General features: G+C 42.8%; 1 protein-coding gene across 5 annotated transcripts in view; it reads right to left on the reverse strand.

Annotated features, from left to right (window-relative positions):
• The window catches only part of LOC148339699 (ERC protein 2-like), a 127,303-nt gene that overhangs the window by 4,732 nt on the left and 100,044 nt on the right, over window positions 1-22,527 (reverse strand). Inside the window, exon 17 of one of the 5 annotated variants that reach the window (XM_088292178.1) lies at window positions 17,865-18,167. The exons of the other annotated variants lie outside the window; for them this stretch is intronic. The gene's annotated coding sequence lies outside the window, so the exon portion shown is untranslated. Of the gene's footprint in view, window positions 1-17,864; window positions 18,168-22,527 lie in introns of those variants that run through there. 5 annotated transcript variants of the gene reach the window in all.

Consider the following 22,527-nt stretch of genomic DNA (forward strand, 5'->3'; position numbering starts at 1 on the left):
TCGTTGTAATAATAATGGCTGTCAATTAATTATTCGCAGATTTTCCCTATTCGTTGGCCAGCCCAGTCGCTATTCCTTGCAAATAGCGGGGGGTCCACTGTATTCCATTTGGATCAATTTACTTTTTGTGGTGTGCAACAACACAGACAAACAATAACACTGGTCAACACATTTTCACTATTTATTTTTTTTTTTATTCGGAGATGCCAGTAAACTTTTCCAGATGGATTTTTTTTTTCGCGCTGCTTCTGAATCTGCCCTGGTATTTCTGCAGCACATCAGGTTTTCATCAGCCTCATAATAATCGTAATAGGTAATATAATTAGTCATATTTATGAATTAAGGGTCAGGTGCTGCAACAGGTGGAATTTTTTTTTCTGAAACGTCACCGCTTTAAATTACAACGCATGGCAAAAAAAAAATCGAACGTGAAAGCTTTTTTAGGTCAAATTTAAAAACTAACCAAGAAAAGAAAATATATCAATAACCCGATATACTCGATGCAAAGTTAAGACATTTTTTTTTTTTAAATCAGTGTAAAAAAAAAAAATGCATCACGAGCTGACAAACAAAGCGACAGCTTGCATAATGTAGACCAGTTGCAAAAAAGTTTGTGATCCACCCATGCTTGCTTGCTGACACTGTTGTATACAAGTCATTAAAAGTGTCACATTTACATAATTTCTCACCTTTAAACAAACCTTTGTATTCCAAATAACGTTGCTCTTACGAGTGCAAAACCTTCAATTTACAACACAAAAGCCTAAAACAAAGAAAATGATACCATGAGGTACTAGTGACCAAATTGTTCAAGATATAAGCTGTCAATCAGACATTTTTATTTACCGTAATTTCCGGACTACAAGCCGCTACTTTTTCCCCAAACTTTCAACCCTGCGGCTTATTCAGTGATGCGCACCAATTTATGTAATTTTTCTAACGACCGCCAGGGGCGCTCCGGTAGAAAAGATAAGATTAAGACCGGTGGAATATATGCGTCGAGGAAGACTGCAACTTCTTGTCTTGTGCATAAATTAAATTAGCGTGAACATCCCCTCATCATGGAAAATGCAAAAAGAAAGGCATATGACGCAGCTTTCAAGCTAAAAGCAATCGAGCTGTCCGATAAAGAAGGAAACAGAGCTGCTGCACGTAAACTTGGCATAAACGAATCGATAATGAGACGCTGAAAACGGCAGCGGGAAGAACTGGAGCAATGTAAAAAGATGAAAAAAGCTTTCAAAGGTTATAAAGGCAGGTGTCCCGAACTGGAAAACATTCTAGAAGATTGGGTGAACACACAGAGAGTTTGGTGTTTCGACTGTGCAGATCAGACTGAAAGCAAAAACAATCGCCACCAAAAAGAAAATTCCGGATTTCAAAGACGGCTTACCGTGATTTTTACCAGTATGTTCTTTTACCAGACCTGTTATACTGTGTTGCTAGCGTGTTGCTACCATGTTGCAACCGTTTTACTGCTGCGTCACTGGCACCGTTTGGGAAGAAAGTTATATTATTATTACTGTTAAGTTATATTATTAAAACTTTGAAAACCGTCTCTGTGTACCGTCTTTCTTTGTAAGTATGTTTACATGTTTTAATGTGGGCACGTGCGGCTTATATGCGGGTGCGGCTTGTGTATGGACAACATCGGGTTTCCTCCCAAAATGTAGTGGGTGCGGCTTATGATCGGGTGTGCTCTATAGCCCGGTAATTACGGTATTTATTTATTTTTGTTTGTTTTGACTTGCGCAGTACGGTGGCAGTGAACTCAACTTAGTTCACCGCAGCAGTTTGATTTCTGAATATTGAACAATTCAACAAAAACAAAAAAGTCATCAAGAGGTTTCAATGCCACTCCCACCTGAGTTTACTGTCAAACTTCACACAAAACAATTACGGAAGCTTACTGAGTTGATTACCGGTGCAGCGGTCATAGAAGAAGTTTGTGTTTGTGACTGTATTATAGTCCCGTAATCGCTCGCATAGGCGAGCAGCACAATGAATTAGACTGCAGCATTAATTCATGATGCACAAACTATTTAATTCTTTACATTTATTTATTTATTTACAGCGAGTGTCTATGAAATACCATACTGTGCAAACACTTGAATTTTAATATTGAGGCTTTTTTGTTTTTTGGGGATCACTTTCCTTAGCTCAATGAGAGTGAGCCTATATAAGAAACATCCCAAACCAACCCCGCGCTTGCGACAAAGAGAATTGGCTCAGAAAATTAGAAGATGAATATGGAAGGAGGAAAAGGATTACGGCGAAGTCACGCAAAAAACGTTCAAGCCTTTATTTGACAAGGCAATAGAAGCTCTTGAGAGATGCGATTGAAATTGAAAGGTGTGCATTTTGCTGCATGAACGCCGTTTACGCTTGAAGGACTCCCGCATCAGAATGTCCCAAATGTTAGGAGATGGAGGTTCATTTGTGTTGCTTAGTACGTCAGTTGATGTACTGTATGTTTACAAATGTTTATGGATCAACTTGTATTTGTTGTTGCTTCGCAAATGCTCAGCAACCGCCGCTGATTTTCGCTTACCTCAGCAGCTTGAAAGCAAACGATACATTCCAATTGTAGCCAGAACCATTGCGGAAAATCAGTCTCATGATTTCTTACTCCTAACTTATCATCACCCGATGTCACAGATGCCCCTAAACAATACGAAATTCTAAATGTGTAAAAAAAAATAAAAAATAAAGGTGCTTTGTCTGTGCTACGACAGAAACACAGAAGATTATTAAAAAAAAAAAAAAATCACGCCTACATTCTGTCATCCCAGGAAGAGAGTGCATCTCCACGGAAACAAAAGCCTCAAGAGTTTACTATTCCTATCTTTTATTTCTCATTTTCCTCCCCTTTCCTTTTTTCCTCTTGACTTTTACAACTTCCTCCTAGATGGGGTTGCAGCTCTAACCCAAACAAAACTCAATTTTTTAGTTATTGGCCCTCATGGCATGTAATGGAGAATCAAGCTAATTATCCCTACAGCTGTTTTCACTTGCTTTTTATGTAAGCAATACCTGGCTGATCCAGAGAGCAACAGTGAGGCCCTTCTTAGCGCTCCAGGCCTCCAGGCTGGCTGGAATTAGAGTGCAAAATGCCAGATTTGCGTCACCGCCCCCAATGTTGCCCATATGTACCCCAGCACCCATCGTCATAGCATACAGCGTTTTCTAACCCTAGCCGGGCCGACACACACCCTTAACATCAAAATGTTGCTTTTGACCCCTTCGCACAACCATCAAATTCCTCTTTTGATGTTCAACAAAGTGACTGTTCAATCATTAAAAATGGACTTGTATGACAAGTGCTCATTTTCTTCCACTTAGTCGCTATTACGTCGCTTATTAATGAAGGCGCTGAGCGAGGATGTGGCACGGACTAAATTGGAACCATCTCCTGCTCTCATAGAGCGAGGAACAAAATTCAAGCGCGGATGGCAGAAAAGAGAGGACAGAGACAGAGGGGTAAAAGGCAGAAAGTGGCATTTTGAGGGTGGGTGTGGGCGAGGGGGGTGCATAAGTGAAAGAAAACAATCTCTCACAGGCTAATTACATAATTTCCTTCATCTGAGCAAACATGCAAGGTGAAAGCAGGAGTGAGTAGAAGCTGCAGAAATGTCACGCTGTGAGTTGTTGACGCGCACACACGACCGAATGCGAACGGCTACCATGAAAACAGCTCGACGGAATGCAATTCCACTGTCGTCCTTTTGACCATTTCACCGTTTATGAAGGCAAACGTGTTCGGTTTGAAAAATTTTTACTGTCATACTAATTTAAAAAAAGCTGCCGCTCATAGTCCCGGAAGTAATTTATTTCGCCGCTGCTTGAATGCTAGGCGGCAAGCTATCTCGTGCAGCAGCAGTGCGGACATTATTTGTACGACACGCAAGTCCGTGCACAGCAGCACCAACGAACTGTGTTATGCGGACCGTCTCCGTGGTGACAAATTCACTACCCAACGAACTAGTAGCAGTTTAATCGAGGAACACTTTAAAATAAGACGAAGGCTACATTAAAAATCTAGAGTCCTTGCATGATTGCAGTAATAGCTATTATTGTTTTTAATGATATCATGGCATTTTCTGTCATGTTCGTAAATGTCACTGTACATTGTGAAGAAAATCGCAAAAAAAAAATAATCGAAATATCTGTCAGAAAAATCGCAATCAATCCTAAAATTGTTCAGCCCTCATATGTATATTCAAAGAATAAAAAGATTTAAAAAAAAAAAGGAAAATTTCAAATAATGACAGAAAAGGGCGGGCTCTAGCCAATGTGCATGAGAACATGTTAAAAACAGTGACAAACTAAAAAAAAAAGGACTATCTTCAAATTTGGCAATAGTAATCGTCAAATTCGAGCAATTTGTAGATAACGCAGTGCAAAGATGCATCCATTTGACTTTTAAAGTATTATTAGACAGCAGAAGTATTGCACAGTGTAAACGTTCAGACGGCTTAATAAAGAAAAAACATTGCAGTGCGTTTCGCAAGCTTGTGATGTCATTTGTGTGAAGATTCGGTTTTTCAGCCTTTGATGCATATAGACCAGGGGTGGGCAAAGTTTATGATTGGCGGGCCACAATGGGTTCTAAAATTTGACAGAGGGGCCGGACCAGGAGTAGATGGATCGAGTGTTTTGGTAACCTCACCTCATCTGAGGAAAAGAAAATACATTTAATTTTAAATGAAAGTGAACAAAATCATTACAACAAAATATCTGTGTTTGACACACCAGAGTATTTAGAAAATAAATAGTTTATTCATTTAATTTTTTTCAAGTTGGGCGGACCGTATTCAAAATGTTTAACGGGCCACATGTGGCCCCTGGGCCGTATTTTACCCACGCCTGATATAGACAGAGAACTGCATACACGACTAAAAAAAACAACAACAACAAAAAAACTGTCAGCTCCCAATGCAAAGAGAAGAATCTCCCCCTCATGTGTCTCTAATCCTGTGAGGAATGATGGAGGAATGGTCGGGATCTTCGCAGCCAAGGTGTGTCAAGCTACTAATGATACAGGTGGAATTCACAGAACCAGTTCCTAATGGAGGGGTTTCGGTTTTAGACATTTTGCGCACACACGTAAACTTCCCTGAGCACATATTTGCATCCAGGAGTCCGAAGCTTGGAGACAAAATCCATATAAAAACCGAGAATGAATCGTAAATGCGCACAACCAAGGCGGGAAGACCGAAAAAGTGCTATTCGCAGGATATACTCATTTATTGCCGAAAATGCCCCGAGGCAGATAATAAATGGTATAGTGTTCATACAGGTCCTAAATACAGGTTTGTGCAACGACAATAAAAGGTGCTAAAAGGTGCATGGAATTCTATCTCTTCACTCCCAAATTCTTCTCTCCTCCTCCCCCACCACCCCCGCCCGTCTCTCTTGATTTCTCTCTTACAAGTTCATCTCAGACTAATCTCTCATTCACTCCAATAAGCTTCTAATCGCCGGATTCCTTTGCTCATCCATTCTTTTGTTCTGAGCGCATTTGAAGAGGTCGTCTTTACGTTATTGCGAGAGATGTCAGGCGACCTAACCAGCTGACGGGGAGTCAAAGACAATGTCAGAGGATGCCTGCGGGGTTGTACTGCTTATCCAAGTACATTGGATCTATTTCACAATCGACAGTGGAAGTAACCTCAGACATCAAGTGACGGGAACATGAAAACGGCACTGCTTGAATTCCATTTACACACACAGGCGCCGTGTACTTTTCCAAGATTTTTATTTTTTTTTTTAAATAGAACACATGCGCTTGCAGGGTAATAACTCGGTTAATTCGATCATCTAGATCATTCAGATTCCCAAACCAGGATTTGTTCTTAGATCTTTGGTGTCAACTCGATGATGATTGGGAGCCAAATCAGAATCAAAAGTGTTGGGTTTATATCTTTATTCATGTAACAAATCAATCCAAAGGTTCGTGTGGACTATCTTGGAAGATAGCATGACTAAAATAGTTGTGATTGTCAGTGTCATACATACAAGAAATCTGGATTGTAATCATTTGGAATGTCAAGGGCTTATCACCGTCCGGTTGGCGGGGGGAGTACGAGCAAGCGATGGAAGATTTAAGTATCGGTAGAAATGATGAGGCGTGATGTCATACGGCTACGCCATTCCGATCCAGACGTGCAATTAAGTACAAAGGGCCAGGGTAGAGTTTGGCAGAGTAAACCATGATCTTGTGAACGGCCTGTTTGGTATGATGCTAGCTGCATCCTTTATCTAGCGCAAGGGTGGGCAAACTGCGGCCCGGGGGGCCACATGCGGCCCGTTAAACGTTTTAATCCGGCCCGCCGAACTTGAAAAAAATTAAATGAATAAACCTTGTTGGTGTATTATTTTCTAAATACTGTAGTTTTTCAAAGACATACATATTGTTGTAATGCTTTTGTTCACTTTCGTTTAAAATTAAATGTATTTTTTTTCCTCAGATGAGGTGAGGTTACCAAAACGCTCCATCCATCCACTCCTGGTCCGGCCCCTCTGTCAAATTTTAGAACCCATTGTGGCCCGCCAATCAAAAAATTTGCCCACCCCTGATCTAGCGTGACAACATAGCAACACAACAGTGTAACCATGGACAAAAAATTTCAAAACAAATGTATTTGCAAGTCTCATTGTCTTCCTGTAGTCCCACGTTAAGTGACAATTCGGTAAAAGTGCGGCTAAAGCAGTCTGAGCTCCATTGGGCTACAGCTGGACGGCAAACATGACTGTTCAGAGAAGCCAGACATTTTATGCAGGAAGCGACGGAGTGGACTTTGACATCTGAAGGAAACTCCTCCAAATCTTACCACTCTGCGGTTGCCATGCTTCTTTCCTTGGCCGTGGTATGTTGGCGGCAGAAGGGAGAGACGCAATGTGGCCGGGCAAGACGGTCAGCTGGCACTGTGGTTGGCATGAAGTTGTTCTCTGCGGTGGCGGTGTCAGAGAGTGGCACCCTGTGCAACGTCATAGACAACGGCACTTCTTTGCACTTCACTATAATAAAGCAGGCGGGGATGTTCAGTGGTGAGCCACAGTCTCGGAACTCCTGTATGGGCAGGAGATTGCTATTATAAGAGGAATCACACACTGGACCTGATGCTGTTGGTCTTGCTTTTTGACTTTGTTTTTCCTCCGAATAGAAATTCGGTCACATGAAGACTCCCGCATGCATTTTTTTAGGCAGCCATCCGGGCAGCGTAGGCGCGCCAGCACGCCAAGGACTAACAATGCGGAGCGGCGATAAAACTTTATCCGTCAACATTCCATCCATCCATTTTCGTCCAAGTGAGATGTGAATTCACATAATGAGATACATGCGCAAGCTGGAGACGATATTGGATATTGCTGATCTATCAAGCGCGACAGGAAAATGCTCAATTCCCAGATATCTACAATTATCTCGTCGAGTTTCTCTGTCACTAAAACGATGCTTGCGATCAGACAAAAGCTTGGAAGCTTATGAACGATCCGAAGGATTGCGATCATCACGAATGTTGGAATAACGTTTCTGACAAAAAGCAGGTGGTCGCCTCTGTCATTAGCGACTATTTAACAAACAACTTTATTAATTTACTGATTGGTGCAGGGCGGCCCTCGTCGTCATATTTCACTTCGTTCACCATCGGCTTGACCAGCTTTCTTTTGCCACTTGCTGTCCTCGAACTCATCCAAAACGTACCGTAAAAAAAGCCTGCCAACATTTCCTTTGTCAGCCGATGTCCAAGGATAGCTCAAAGCTTCTTTTTCAGCGTTTGAGGAAGAGTCACCTGCGAGTTCAACAGCAGCAGCGGTGTACGTAACATTTACCGAAAGTGACGGTACTTCTTCCTCAGCCGGGACCTCAGAATGAATGTCCGTGCCATCCTCAAAACCATGAGAGGTCTTTGGCTTCCTCCTTGCTGAATCAAAAACACTGACGACATGCCTCACGACGGTTTGCAAAGGCTAATGAAGATGTTTCCACTGTTAGCCAAACGATGGCTTCGCAAGGAGATATTGAACATTTTCTTGCAACAAGAATGTTTTGCGATAAGGAAAAATATATGCGAACACTTATGCAACGTGACATGAGGCCTGACCAGATCCAAGATACGGCCTTTAATGTGTGGTCAATATGCCACTACTCAAAGTAGCTACAATCCCAAGGTGGCGCTGTTTGGAGCAGTGCATTGTGGGATGCGTGACGTCAATGTCCGGAGTTTTCGCCAAGCATCTGTCAGCAACACCTTGACCTAGATCGAAACCTCTCAGTGTCGCTTCAACATCACGTCCCTGAGCCTTGAACATGTCTGAATGGAGATACCGGTGAAGGTCTGGATGATGAGGCGGTGTGGGCGGAGGGGACAAAGTGAAACCTGAGCCTACATTAAAGCACCTCCATCAGGTAGGAGATCAGGGGGAGGCACCCATTCTCTCAGTGTCTGCGGGGGTCTTGGCTTCTGGAGCCCTATCTCACCTCCATCTGGAAAGAGAATCTGAGGGTAGTCTGATGGTCTGATAAGAGGCCAAGCTGACTGACATGGTAACAGCCTCTCACCCCCATCTGAAAAAATGAATTTGCTGGATGCAAGCCTTGCAAAAGTGCTTTCTTGTAAATGTATGCGAGGGAAGGTTGAGGTTCATGCGTTGGTACATTGCGACACTCCTTTACACGTGCGCGTGTGTGTTTTCTCCTGCACCTCTTAGCCGTTTCTGGACGTGGCTCCATCGTCTGCTTGATCTCTTCTCAAGACGGCACCAAAGCCACTGACCCTTCAGTTCTCTCTCCTAAACCAACGAGGCCGTCCCCACTCGCCGGCCCACACACTCACCATTTCGCCATCTGTTCTTTATTGCCCGCAGTTGAAGTTCTGTCTCTTAACTGATTTGCCCTCATAACGTACTCGGCTTGGGAAATAGCACCTTTTATTTATGTAATTTATTTATTTATTTTTTACAGAGTTTTAAGATTACAACCTGATATGACATCCAAACCACTGCCTGATTGGCATAACACAAATTGATATTAAAGGCCTAGTTAGTGAACTTTATCTGCACCACAGCAATAGACATTTTTGAATGCGAGCCAAACGTGAAAGTAGACCCTGGAGAAGTCTTGTCGTGTGGATGTAAGCATACTTGCTCCAAATTGGTGCAAAGACGAACGAATTAGAAACCTGGATTGCAAACGCGGTGCTTTAGGAACACATCTTTTGCAAATTTCAACTAAGTTAATGAAATAAACATAATCCTTCAGAGTAAAATCTGCTTTGAGTAAAAAAATATGGATGACAAAATTTTTAAAATTGCTTTATGTGGTTGAACTAAATGGACGACGATCTCCAAACGGGATTGTTAGAGCTTGCTGTCAAGTGGACTGAGACTGTTTGTTCTAGCGCAGCTGCGGCGTGATGCTTAATGCTAGGTAAGTCCGGTCTCAGGAAGAACCAATCATCTTGTTGGCTGTGTCTGCTTGCTATAACCCCCCCCCCCCCCCCAACCCCTCACCCCCGGGTCAGAAGGAGCCCCAGGACATTAGACACATTGGATACACACTGGGGAAAAGAGCTTTTACAATGCTTGGTGGTCTGCTACTGATCTCTAGCTAATGCCAAGCAGCTAAGTGCCAATTCTGAGCAGTGCCAAATGGATCCACTCTGGAGGGAGATAGGGAAAAAACAACACCGATGACTTGATCCTGGTTTGAAATAATCGCTCGCCAAGTCGCAATCCTTAAGGAAACATCAACGTCAGATCAAACCAAATGTGTGTTTGCATGGGTGGTAAATTCTCCGTGTCGTGGGGTCCGACCACCTCCACGCATGAATCAGTTGCAATGAATGAAACGGGGATGAAGTGATGATCAAACGGGATGGGTTTGGAGGGGAAAGCCCACCATTGGGGCCTCGGGGTTGAGTTGGAGGGAGGCGAGGGGTGGGGTGGGCGTCAGTGGGAGTGAGATAGGAACGACAGACTATAGAGTATTTACACAATCTCGAAGTTCTTCACAGCAGAGGAGGACCACATTCGATAAGATATTGAGGCAGTTATGACGGAACGCTCTGAACTCTAAATTGCCCCGGCTGTTCTGTAAACTGCCTTCCACCACTCACACTCTGTAAAAGCATCTTTACGCACTCCGTGGGATGCTCTGTACATGGAAAAGGGGATACGCATGTAACGCTTAAATGAGGATCGAGCTCATCGTAAATAAGCGTCATAGAAAGTGACGGATGGCGCTCGCTTGAGTAAATAATCCTTAATAGTTTTGATGAAGAGCTTCATGCATTTCTGATATTTATTGCCGAAATATAGCGTAGGCCATAAACAGGCTCAGAGATAGCGGGTAACATTTAGTCTAGATGTGAAATTCATGCAACAGGTTATGATGCACGGCTCGAATAAGATAAGCAAATATGCTTTGTTATGATGTGGCGGAATGATGTACAGTCCAGCTGGGATGATATTGAACGTAAACATGTCCTCGCCCTGTTTATGAGAGTCCGAGAAGTGGAATATAAATGTGCTAAGCTAGGTTGGGATCGCTGGTTTGCTTTAACAAAAACTTATGATGTGCTGTTCCAAACATGTAAACACCAAGGCAGTGAAAAAAAAAAAAAAGATTCCCATCATTGCAGTAAAATAAGTGGTGAAAACATATCGAGTAAAGTGCTTGCAGACTTTCAGTAACTGGAAAAGAATCACACAGCTCATTCGCGATGAAATGTTACTTTGTGAGCCAGTGAGTGTGCGCGCGTGCGTGTGTGTGTGTGTGTAAACTTCCATCCATTTGTCTGGGCGGCGCTGGGAATAGTATCGGCTTAACGCTGAAAGAATTCAGGCCTCCCGAGCAAGGTCATGTGCTGATGTTTAGTAGGAGCTTTCTCAGGTCACAGATTGTGACTTTCAACCATCACTCACATTACCCCACATCCTTGAGTAGGCCAGTTAAAATGGCATACCCCGCATTTCTCCCCACGTTTGCTGTAATGACAGATGACAGCCATCTCGCTCGACTTACCTAGTTGAAGGAGAAGTCAAGCAAAATAGCGGCGAGGAAGCAAATGCCCTTCGCATATGCATATCTTTTGAGTTCGATCATTTTTTAATGTTGAAGAAAAAAAAATTACATTTCTTCAACATACGAAAGGATTTTGAACGATTTTATATTGCCAATGTGTAAGCAGTTGAAGAATAAAGATGAATTTTCAAAGGTAAAACTTTGACTGACTTGACTAGAATGTAAATTGTGAGTGAGGCCGTCTCTCTCTCAACGGCATTTTCCGACTTGTGGATGAATGGAAGGAAAATCAGAGAAAATCTTGGGAAAACTTCCCACAACAGTAAAACCTGGATCCAATATTAGGACCATCCCTACATAAATACTTTTTAATTCCGTTATGAGCTTAATACTGGAGATCCTATCAAGCTAGCTAGCTAGCTAGCTAACTTCCTACCAAGGCCAACCCACACAAGCAAGGGGAAAACATCCATACTCACGTCACAAGATTATTTTGTGAAAAATAATCAGGTACTATCCTGCAAGGAATGTGAGAAACGAAAGCCTTACACGACTGACAAATTAACATTTCAACGTAAACGACACCATGCTTGACTTGATATAAACAGCAACATATGCTGAATGTTGAGTATGTGAGGTTAGTAAGATTTGGGCATGATGCCAGATTTGAGGCAACTAAGTGGTAAAATGTACCAAGCAGTGGTTAAGTAAAAAGAGACTGACCCCCCCCCCCCCCCCATTGTACATGATGCTAAGCTTGGCATCAGTTCTGCTCCATATTGAACAGGAATGCCTCCAGCAAAATATGGAATCTTCCTTCTAAATATATATATATACATTTTTTTACTGAACTGTTTGTGTATGAGCGTGAAATATAGTTAGCAACTCACACCGGCGCAGGTGACGAGTGGCCGTCGCGCAGATGACCAACTCGCTGCGAAGACAAATCTGTGACCCTTGGTCTTCTTAAAACACTTTTGAAAGTGTGGATATATGTTTGGCAACAATCGCTTCATTCAATGACTGCACTTATTCTAGTGACAGAGACTCTTCACGTTTCGCTTTTTGGGACTGAAATTACAAATATCGTTAGTATTATATAAAAAAAAAATATATGAATCTTGCGGGTGGGTGTGTCTTCGAGAGATAGTGTTGCACTAGCATTATGACACTGTCTAAAGCCCACTTGGTTTCTGACAGATGTTCAACAGCTCGGAAAGACTCCCCAAAATGCCCGTAAGAAATACTGTAAGAAGCCAAGATCCGACTGTCAGATCACAGAGACAGAGAAGGCGTGAGAGATCATACCTGCATGTTTCCCCAGACACTAATAAAGAGAGAGTCTGAGCAGCATTGCGTCATTTCTCACATCCATGACCTTGTTAAATCATTTTCACACATTCCAAAGGGGCTCAAACGGGCAATGACAGAGTGGAACGAGGCACTTTTATGTACAGTTTATTCGAAAACTGCCCTTACGCATCTTGTTCTGGATAAGCTCGCACAGGAACAGGGATATTTGGTCAATGTGTTTTTTGGACTCTCAGTCGCTTTATGTCGTAATTATTTTAATTCACAGATTTTTCGGAACTCTATTCTGTTTGTGTGTAAAGCTGCTTTGGGCATTTCTACTTGTTCCGGATCGCAGAGATCCGAGTTGACTGGGGTCGAAATGCGGACTGTACCTTGGTCCTCAGTCAATTACAGGGCACAGACAAAGACAAGTTTTCACACTCACATTTTAAACACCTATGGTAACTGAGCAGGAATCAAAGGCGAGTTGATTGTGACTTTTCGATTAATGCTTTAAAAATCCATAGCCTATCTAACATGCCTGGCTCTGCGATGATTGCTTTTTCGATACATTCCCAATTTTGCAGAAAATATTCCGTCAGGTACAGTTCCACAGGAATACGACAGACAGAAACAAGAAGTGAAAAAAAGCGTGGGTGTAATAACAGTGGTTAAGTCCCGCTCTTTCATTGAGTAAATCTGGCCGGGGCTATTTCACAGTGTCGGAATCTCCTGTGGCCCAGATCAAAGTCTCGCCCAGAGACAGGACTTGTAGACAGCGCGAGGAACAGGTGACAGCTCTTCCACATATGGAGGCACTCACTCACACATACAAACACACATTGACGCACAAACCCTCCACGGCAACACCACACACATCTGGATGAACACACGCTGAGATCAGAAAAGCACGGAGTGACAGCTTCTTTTGTGTCCCGAAGAGCCTGTGGGGGATGCCTTTCGGAAGAACTCTCATAAAACCATACATCTATCAACTGGGCTTGGAGAACCACTTAAAAAGAGTCAATACAGGATGCGCACATACCACACTAAAAATGCAGCGGGTATGACAAAGTGCATTCAGACGTAACAAGTTTAAGCACGACATGCGCCATGCGAGTAGAACATTGATGAGACCGAACATGCACAGCTGACACACAGATACAAATGCAAAAGGAAATATGCGGCGCTGGGGGGGGGTGGAGCTTTGTGATATATAGATTTAATATACAGGGGGCCATATTTTTGAAAGCATGAACATAAATCTTACCCGAAACCTTCCAACGCTTCCTCCTATGAATGGCGAAGCAACGCTATTGTAATTCCCGCACAAATGGACACGTGCGCACACAGAAGAAGCCAGAAGGATTCAAGCTTGTGCACTGCAGAACGTGGGCAAAAAAGCAGGCCCGCAAAACATCATTATCAAGAACAGAAATTTATACCGGGTGGTCTCGAATGCTGCGATGTTTCCACTTGAGCAAGGTGTGGTTTGGAACGACACAGCGCATACCGGACAAAAGAGAACAGCCCGTTATAATGTTAGGTACACCTGCGTTTTACCAAAAATGCTGCCATTTGAAATAACGTATAAACTGCCGGGTCAAGTTGAGCTGCAATGGAAAGATATATTGAGTATGACGGGAATGACCGTATTTGACGTTGCGATCAAGGGCTGAGCTGTCTAGTTGAGGCGTCGATTGTGCCACTCCGCAACGACGGTTATAGCTCAAGGGTGATTAATAGCCAATCACGTGTTTTGGCAAGGACACGGACGCCTTGCTCGAACAGGTGGTGGGTTCGTGCGGAAAACTTGCCGTGGTGCCTCAAGCGTGGCAATATTTCATTAAAATGGAGAACGGGGAGCACGGTCACTTGCAAAGTAAGCAAGTCAATGCTCATATAAGGAAAGCACAAAATGGTATGCGTGCGCTCATACAGGCTTAAATCACGATGGTTAATGTCGCCAAAGAAAACATTAATTGCGTTTCTGTGAATCGTCAGATCTCCCCCCGCCGATAAAATGCTCCACCTCTTTCCACTGGCCCCACCCCTTGACTTACTCATTCAATCACAAATCTCAGACACCTTCATAGTCGCACAGATAGGTTTTATCAGGAGGTTTTATCATTTCCGGAAAGGATGTATTTTTTAAAAATGATATACTATGAGACAACTTTGAAAGCAACGACATTGCAAACGAATTGGTGTTGAGAGATTGACAATTTCCGACTGTCTGCAAGGCCGTGAAGGTCTCGTCAGTGAGTGTCCAAATGTGATTGGCTGAACGAGTCAAGGGTGGGGCTTGTGCAACTGATGACGGTGGGCGACTGGAAAAAATATTTATCAACGTCATTGATTAGTTGAAGTCACCTGAACTAGAAAAAGCAAAGATAAACGGACGTAACGAAAAAAAAAAAAAAATGTAACGCACCGAAAAATTCCCTTTTCAACTTTTAACAATGAAAACAATAAGCAACGTGTTCCGTAGCAAAACGAATGGAACTGCACTGCTGGGTGCCACCAGTCCCACCTGAAACATGGCCATGGTGACCAATCGCTTTCGTTGTTTTCACAGAATATGAGAAGATTACACAGCACTATAGCGAGCCAATTATGCTCTTCGCTAAAACACGCCTCGAGCACCAACAGCTCCGTAATGATGATGGCTTAAACGCTTTCGCCAATTCAGCTGTCCCGGCCATCTTGCACGCACATAAACATACTTGGCTGGTAAAGTCTCTCACGCATGCACGCGCAAATGCAAATGCAAATGCAAACGTGTGTACACACACACACACACACACACACACACACACACACACACCCACCCCCCCCCACGCGTGCGCACATGCAGGTACACACACACTCGGCCACAGAAGCTGACAGAGTCAAATTGAATCCGTGTGGTAAATGCATGGAACATCCAATCCAGCCACAAAGGGCCATCTGTGTGTGTGTGTGGGTGTGTGCGTGTGTGTGCATCTTCCCAATGGGCCACCATCATCCAACAGGTCAAGGCTTGCTTAATTCTGAAACTAAGAAACAGTTGCAGAAGAACTACTCGTTTCAGCCGTCCTCATCTTGGTCTTCATGACTCCTTTCTCCACTACCGCTCCAAACTGTGTCACCTCTGACCCGGTGCCAATTCACTACTGTCATTATGCAATTAACACCAATTAAGTCATTTGGCTGTAAGAATGTGCGGGTGCTCGTCTGTATGTTCCGACGCACATGCTCGCATGTGTGTGCGCCGGTACGTGGATGTGTGTACGTGCGCATGATGGGGCAATTACAACAGCACAAGGGAGCCTTTTGGAAGTGGAGAGCACTGCAATCAACCAATCAGCCTTCAGATGGCTTTGACATGAAAAGAGAGCACGGCCTCTTCTAACCCTGCGGGTCAGCCCCAATTTACTCTATTTACCCACTCAGGAATGACTCTCTGTGTGTGATGAAGGAGACAGAGGGAGGGAATTGGGCTGTGGGGGGATGAAGAGCCTTGGGGTTGTTGGGCAGGTGAATTGTAGTGGGTAGGAGGGTGGGCTAGTTTGGGGTGGGATTGAGTGGAGAGAGAGAGAGAGAGAGAGAGAGAGTCAGAGAGAGAGAGTCAGAGAGAGAGAGAGAGAGAGACTCAGAGAGAGAGACTCAGAGAGAGAGAGAGAGTCAGAGTCAGAGCGAGAGAGAGAGTCAGAGAGAGACAGAGAGTCAGAGAGAGACAGAGAGACAGAGAGAGACAGAGAGTCAGAGAGAGAGTCAGAGAGAGAGACAGAGAGAGACAGAGAGAGAGAGAGAGAGAGAGAGAGAGAGAGAGTCAGAGAGAGAGGGATGGAGACAGGCCTTCAGGTTGTGTTTGCAAAGTGGAAAGGCCAGCATTTGGAGTCCATTTTCTGACAATTTACCCTTGGAGAGTCACACACACACCGACACACCCCCACAGACACACATGCATAATATTCCCATACCTGGGACCACAATATCAACAATGTGGATGTTAGTAGCAATAGTTTCACAATGATAAAAGAGCTGGCAGTGTTTCACAAAATGTGAAAAAAAGTTAAAACTAACTCAATAATTATTTCATTATGCAATTGTTTAATGTTTAGGTTACTGTGATTAAAATCCCCGCCAGCATGTTTAAATCACAAATTCCAGTGAAAAGTCGATATCATAATTGCACATTTTGTAATGGAATTTTTCAGGATCTTTTGATTAAGCGATTATGTGGCAAGTACCTTATTTTCATGACCATACGGCGCACTTAAAATCCAAAATGGACCTTATAATTCGGCGCATCTTGTGAGAGCTCCAAAATCTGTAAATGTGTGACTTTGATGAGCGCCCCGCTTGACTGACAGTGACCATTTCCTGCCGACACGCTGCTTATAGAAAGAAAACACAGACGTGACTAACAATAGCATGCGGATATTATGGGAGGGGGTGCAAGTGAAGGTGCGCCCCAGTAGGTACCAACATACAGTCTACGGCATCATTCCGGGCTTGACGAAGGAACTCCAATTGCTTGACATTGGAGAAAACAGAGCATTCAAAGTGAAGCTGCGAGCACTAATATTGCACACTAAAAACATTATTGGACCAAATGCATCATAAACGACATGGCGACATACACAATTACAAATCCACTAAATAATTGCAAGCTGGCTCTAAAATTTTAAATCCCATAAAAAGGACAGAACCACCCCGCTGTTGTTACTTAAGAGGAGATAAATGAATCGTTAGAGTTGAGCGAGACGAGCGATCAATCACTTTAGGTTATTTTGTCTCTTCAATTTTGCAGATATTTCACTCTTGTTAATTATGGGAGACTGTTCATTTCGTAATGGAATCATGCTCAGGCGGGCTGGAAGTCAGACAGAGAGTGCGAGTGCGAGAGAGAGAGAGCAAATTTCCTCGATTCCCAATAAATATTCAGCTGCTTGGTAACTAATGATGACATCTCATTCTGTGATTCCAATTGGCCCAAAATTAAAAGAACCCACAAAAGAAAAAAACAACACCAACAGCTAGTGGCACTAGAATGCATCAGTGATGTGACAGTGATAATAAGCCCGAAAGAATATGTGGAGATTTCGAGCAGATCAGGGCTCCACAAAAAAAAAAGGTAAATAAATAAATAAATTAATTAATAAAAAAAATATTAATAATAATAAAATAAATAATATATATATATATATATAAATAAATATATATATATCAATAAAAGCCCACATTGTTGTCTCTCTGATTCGACAAGTCAAACTGTATTGATTGACGATTGATTGATGAAAAAGCCTCTGTTTGTATTACCCTTTTTTTTTTTTCCCAGGACAAACCAACCTACAGATCAACACCCCAGCTGTGAGTTCTGGTGCCAGGGCTGGGCTGCAGACCAGTCAACTAAACAGGACCAGTCATCTCTTCATCACACCAAACAGCCTCCTGGCTACACAACAAGGGGAGGCAGACAAACTCAAAACAGACAGAGAAACCTTAAAGAGAGAGAGAGAAAATAAAAGAGAGTCAGTATTTCCACAGCTCCTAGTCAATAGTATCACATATCTAAGGAGGGAGGACTTGGACTAGCCTATATATTTTGTGTTTGTGTGTGTTGGTACAAAACTGTCCCGCTTCAGGGGTTCTGAATGTGCACTTTAATGAGGACAAGATGACTCTGCCACAGGAAGTCCTCCAGCAAAGGACAGGAAGCAGCAACGCAAAGGACCACATCATTAGTCTCGCCATTCTCTCCAAAGCCCCGCAGCCAAGACGAGACTCGAACACGACGAGCGGGTTTGTGACCGGCGGTATGTCTCCATATCTTCTATTTGGATCCACGGAGCCTGCGGGCCTGGAATTAACAACTTATTTGTTTATTGAATCGAGAGCGTTTAGTCGAGCCCGAAGTAGGCAAAGTGACGGTGTGGTCTTTTAAGATCTATCTGTGGAGCTTTTTCTTTTTTTGCCATCCCCTCCTCGCACAACATACACAAACACCTCTCCAAAAAGCCAAAGCAGCAGTCTGCCGACCACATTCTCACCGCCCTTTTGGGTTCTGCAAGCCATCAAGACGAAAGACGCTAATTTTTGCTGATAGCTTACAGGTGGCCGGTGCAAGGTGAACCACATCCACCGCGCCGGCCCGGCAGACGCGCGCATATGGGCATGCCTCGACATACACTGACAGTAAAAGCAATCCTTTTACAAACACAAACATCAAAGACAGAAACGCACACCATGTTAAAACATCCACGGTCAAACATACGCACGCTTGTAAAGTTGGAAGGATTTCCAGCCAAGGGTCGGAGTCAGTTCCAGGCCTGGGAAGATTCCAGACAGTGACTTTCTTGAATTTTATTTTTTTTCACATTTACAATTAACTTATATGTAAGGATTAGTTTGCAGTGCATTTTGTTGGCGACATCGTCAAATCACAGAGTGATACATCGATAAAATAAAGTGCAGTAAGCTTCATTTTTGGTGACGTCAGTGTTTTGCCGATTTATCCAACATATTCAGAAAAAAACAAAACAAATGTGTTGCTTTGGAAAGATGAATTGACTCGGACTATTTGCAGGCTCTCATACAAGACACGCGATTGGTTCCATGGACCAATAAGAGCACGAGAGGATTTATCCCGTGACCTGATTGGCTGGGCATCATCGCAGCCTCAAAACACACAAAAACAACAAAGTTTTTAAAATCCACCAGAACTGTACCTTTGGCTAAAATGTACCGCGGGATTCTAGTTAAGGGAAGCCAATTTTAGGAGGAAAAAATTACATTTTAATGTAGTTATTGGCCAACGTTTCATCGTAATCGTCCACTTCCGGTTTTATCGATCACTTTCCTCTCACAAGCTGCTAAATTTGCTGTGTAAGAAGTAAATCCAAAAAACTAATAAATATTATAATAATAATTAAAAAGTCAACCTCTACTTTGCGATTTTTTCACTTTTCGCGAGGGTTCCGGTGCCGATTAACCGCAAAAAATGAGGGATTACTGCATATCCCATAATTTACAGATTAACTCTGAAATGTTGCCCTTCGTCTAAACATGTCGCATTTATTCTGCCGAGGCAAGTTCTGACACACGCAACCGCACATACAATGTATGATGCTGTATATACCGCCCGCGGTTGATATTTAAGCTTCATTTCTACTTAAACTTTTAAGATCAGAATACATTTTTTTTTTTTCAATTTCAACTTTAATTCATACGTTGTTGATATACTAATTAGTGCCCCCTCGCTTTCAAGTTTCAAATTCATGGAACTCCATCTGCCATCTCATAAAGGTTAATACTGTAGCCAGCCGGAAGAAGTATGGTTGTGTGTGCGCGAGCTCTTTGAAGCCAGACCATTAGCGTCATTAACCACAAGCCTGAACTTTCTTGGAATGTATCGATTCCGCATGCGCGCAAATGCACGCCCGGCCAAAAAAATAAATTTATAAATAAATAAAATTTTTAAAAATGACTCGCATTCTGTGTCACTGTGCAAAGTAAGAAGACATAATCATCATAAAAAATTAAATAATTTAAAAAAAAAAAAGGTGCAAATCTTCAAAAGCTCAGTCGTGGCTCGGTTTGGATATCTATACATCGACTTCACAAAAATATCTCCATCCAGATGCTTTTATTTCATGTAACCATTTGACAAAATAAAAGTGAGTAAATTCAACACACCATTTTCCCATGTCGAACTCAAGCAGAAGCCCAGGAGAGCGCGCACACGACTCCAAAAAAAAACAAAAAACATTTGCATTGCTTTCGCCCAAACAATTCTAGAGGGTATAAATCCGAATAAACGAGATAATTACCTTCTTTCATCTTTCACTTTGACTGACATGTACACAAACAAGTATGCAAACAAAAAAAAGGGGTAAAGGTGGGAAGCAAGGGATCATCCTTGTTGAGGCGTGCAGGTAATGATGGGAGGACCTCCTCGCACGCACCCATACAGGGATTACCTCAGCACTTTGATACACCTCGCTGTAATTGCCCGTGTACATTTTTTGGGGGCCAAGGTTTAGCGAGCACAAGTGTGTGTGCGTGTGTGTAAATGTCCTTTGTTGTTCTGTCTGTCAATCGAGTTTGTTACACTTAATCCCGAGGATGACACCCTCAATCCTATGTGTCAATCCGGGTCTTTGTAGCAGCACTCAGGCAAGGGACTTGCTTTAGCACTTGTTCAATCTCTCCATTTTCCGATACACGCACTCAGGCAGGCACGCATGCGCGACACACGCACACACACACACACACGCGCGTGTGTGTCAGGTAACACACCAAAGCGGATCCCTAAAAGAACAAACGCATTTTTGTCTGTCAAGAAAAGCAAACAATTAAACCACGCGTGTACACCCGGGCATGCGTGCGCGTGCGTGCGTGTGATGAGCGAGGAAGAGCAGCAGGAAAAGCGCATCGCCAAGCACCTCGGTTGAAAAGCCACAGAAATTATATTCAGCCATTCATTATCATGCTGATCTCCGCTCTTCTTCAAGTGTCACCCCTCCCACCGCTGTACGCGAGGAATATCCACAATACGTCTTTCAGCAGTTTTTAATACGGTTTCTGCTTGGCCACAATAAAAACTCGGTACTGTGTTTGATCTTTTCCCGCACGCCCACACAGAGGAAGGAAATATTTAACGCGAGCGCAGGTATTGAAAAATGATGACGATGAAGCGACTGTATGATGCAAAGAGGTGGGTCTGAAATGGCGTGTAAGAAACGAGGAATAGATTCAAAGAGACAGAATAGCAATCATCTGGCCACGGCTTGTTTCCTGGTTTAAAGAGACGTGCTCGGTTGTGTCCATGTGTTAAATGCAAGGGCATGCACACAGAAACGCTCACGCGCACAAACAAATTAGAGCTAAGCCAGCTAAGCAAGCAGAGTAGTCCGAAAGGAATGCCTGCTGCGAAACAAACTAGTTCCAGACATCAGTTTTGCATTGTAACAAGGAAAAAAAAACAAACAGAATCTACACACTCGTAAGCAGACTGTGTGGGAGAAATAACTGTCAAAAATAATTAGAAGGTTAAAACAACACAAACGCATGTTTGTGTGCTCAGTTCATATTGTTGGCGTGATGAGCATAACTTTGTGTGTGTACGCGAGCGTGTGTTACACTCTGTGATGTTTGGCCAAAAGCCAGTTCATCGGATGAAAAGTGACACAATAGTTTGCAATGACTGAATTTGATTCCTGAATAGAACACAGCGCTTTCTGTGTTTCATCCACATGTTAGTTTTTCATGCCAGCCCGCTCATTTTTACTTCTCAGGCCACTTAGGAACGCTACAGCCTCACGGCTAGGAGTGAACCCGTCACAAATACCTTTTTAATACAAAATGCAGTCGTCCCTCGCGATATATTCACTTTTGGCGACTTTACCGCATCGCAGTACGTAGAAATATTATAATAATAATATTTATTGTTTATATTTTTTGTGTAAATAAAACTTACATGATTAATGTAACTGCATTGGCTTCAATTGTTAATGTAAATATTGAGATTTTTCTCTATGTGCCTTCTTACAGCAAGAGGTTTGTGCTAATTGCAGCAATGGTTCCATACAGAAGTAAAATTGGTACTGCGTGAAATCCTTCATTGAATCGAAAATCAATCAAAGTGAATCGTGAACTGACCCAGTCCCTTGTGTGTCAAATCTAATCAATTTGAGGAAGTTGAATCAATACTCAGCCCGAAATGTAACCCCCTTGATAAATGAGAAATTAGTCTATATTCGGGGTGGGCAAACTTTTTGATTGGCGGGCCACAATGGGTTCTAAAATTTGACACAGGGGCTGAACCAGGAGCAGATGGATCAGGTGTTTTGGTAACCTCACCTCACTGGAGAAAAAAAAATACATTTAATTCTAAATGAAAGTGAACAAAAGCATTACAACAATATATATGTCTTTGAAAAACCGCAGTATTTCGAAAATAAAACATGAACAAGGTTTATTCATTTAATTTTTTTCAAGTTGGGCGGGCCGGATTAAAACGTTTAACGGGCCGCATGTGGCCCCCGGGCCGTAGTTTGCCCACACCTGGTCTCTATGCATCTTATTTAGCATATTTTACGTGAAGCTGCTTGTAAACACACACTCCATAAATTCCTCGTCACCATTTGAACATTCATGGTGGGATGAAGCCAGCAAGTGAGAAAGAGGTGAAAGCAACACAAAGAATGTGGCCGACAAAT

Source organism: Idiotropiscis lumnitzeri, chromosome 3 (assembly GCF_059441095.1).
Source record: "Idiotropiscis lumnitzeri isolate Australia: NSW breed Sydney's pygmy pipehorse chromosome 3, RoL_Ilum_1.0, whole genome shotgun sequence".
Lineage (NCBI taxonomy): Eukaryota > Metazoa > Chordata > Actinopteri > Syngnathiformes > Syngnathidae > Idiotropiscis > Idiotropiscis lumnitzeri.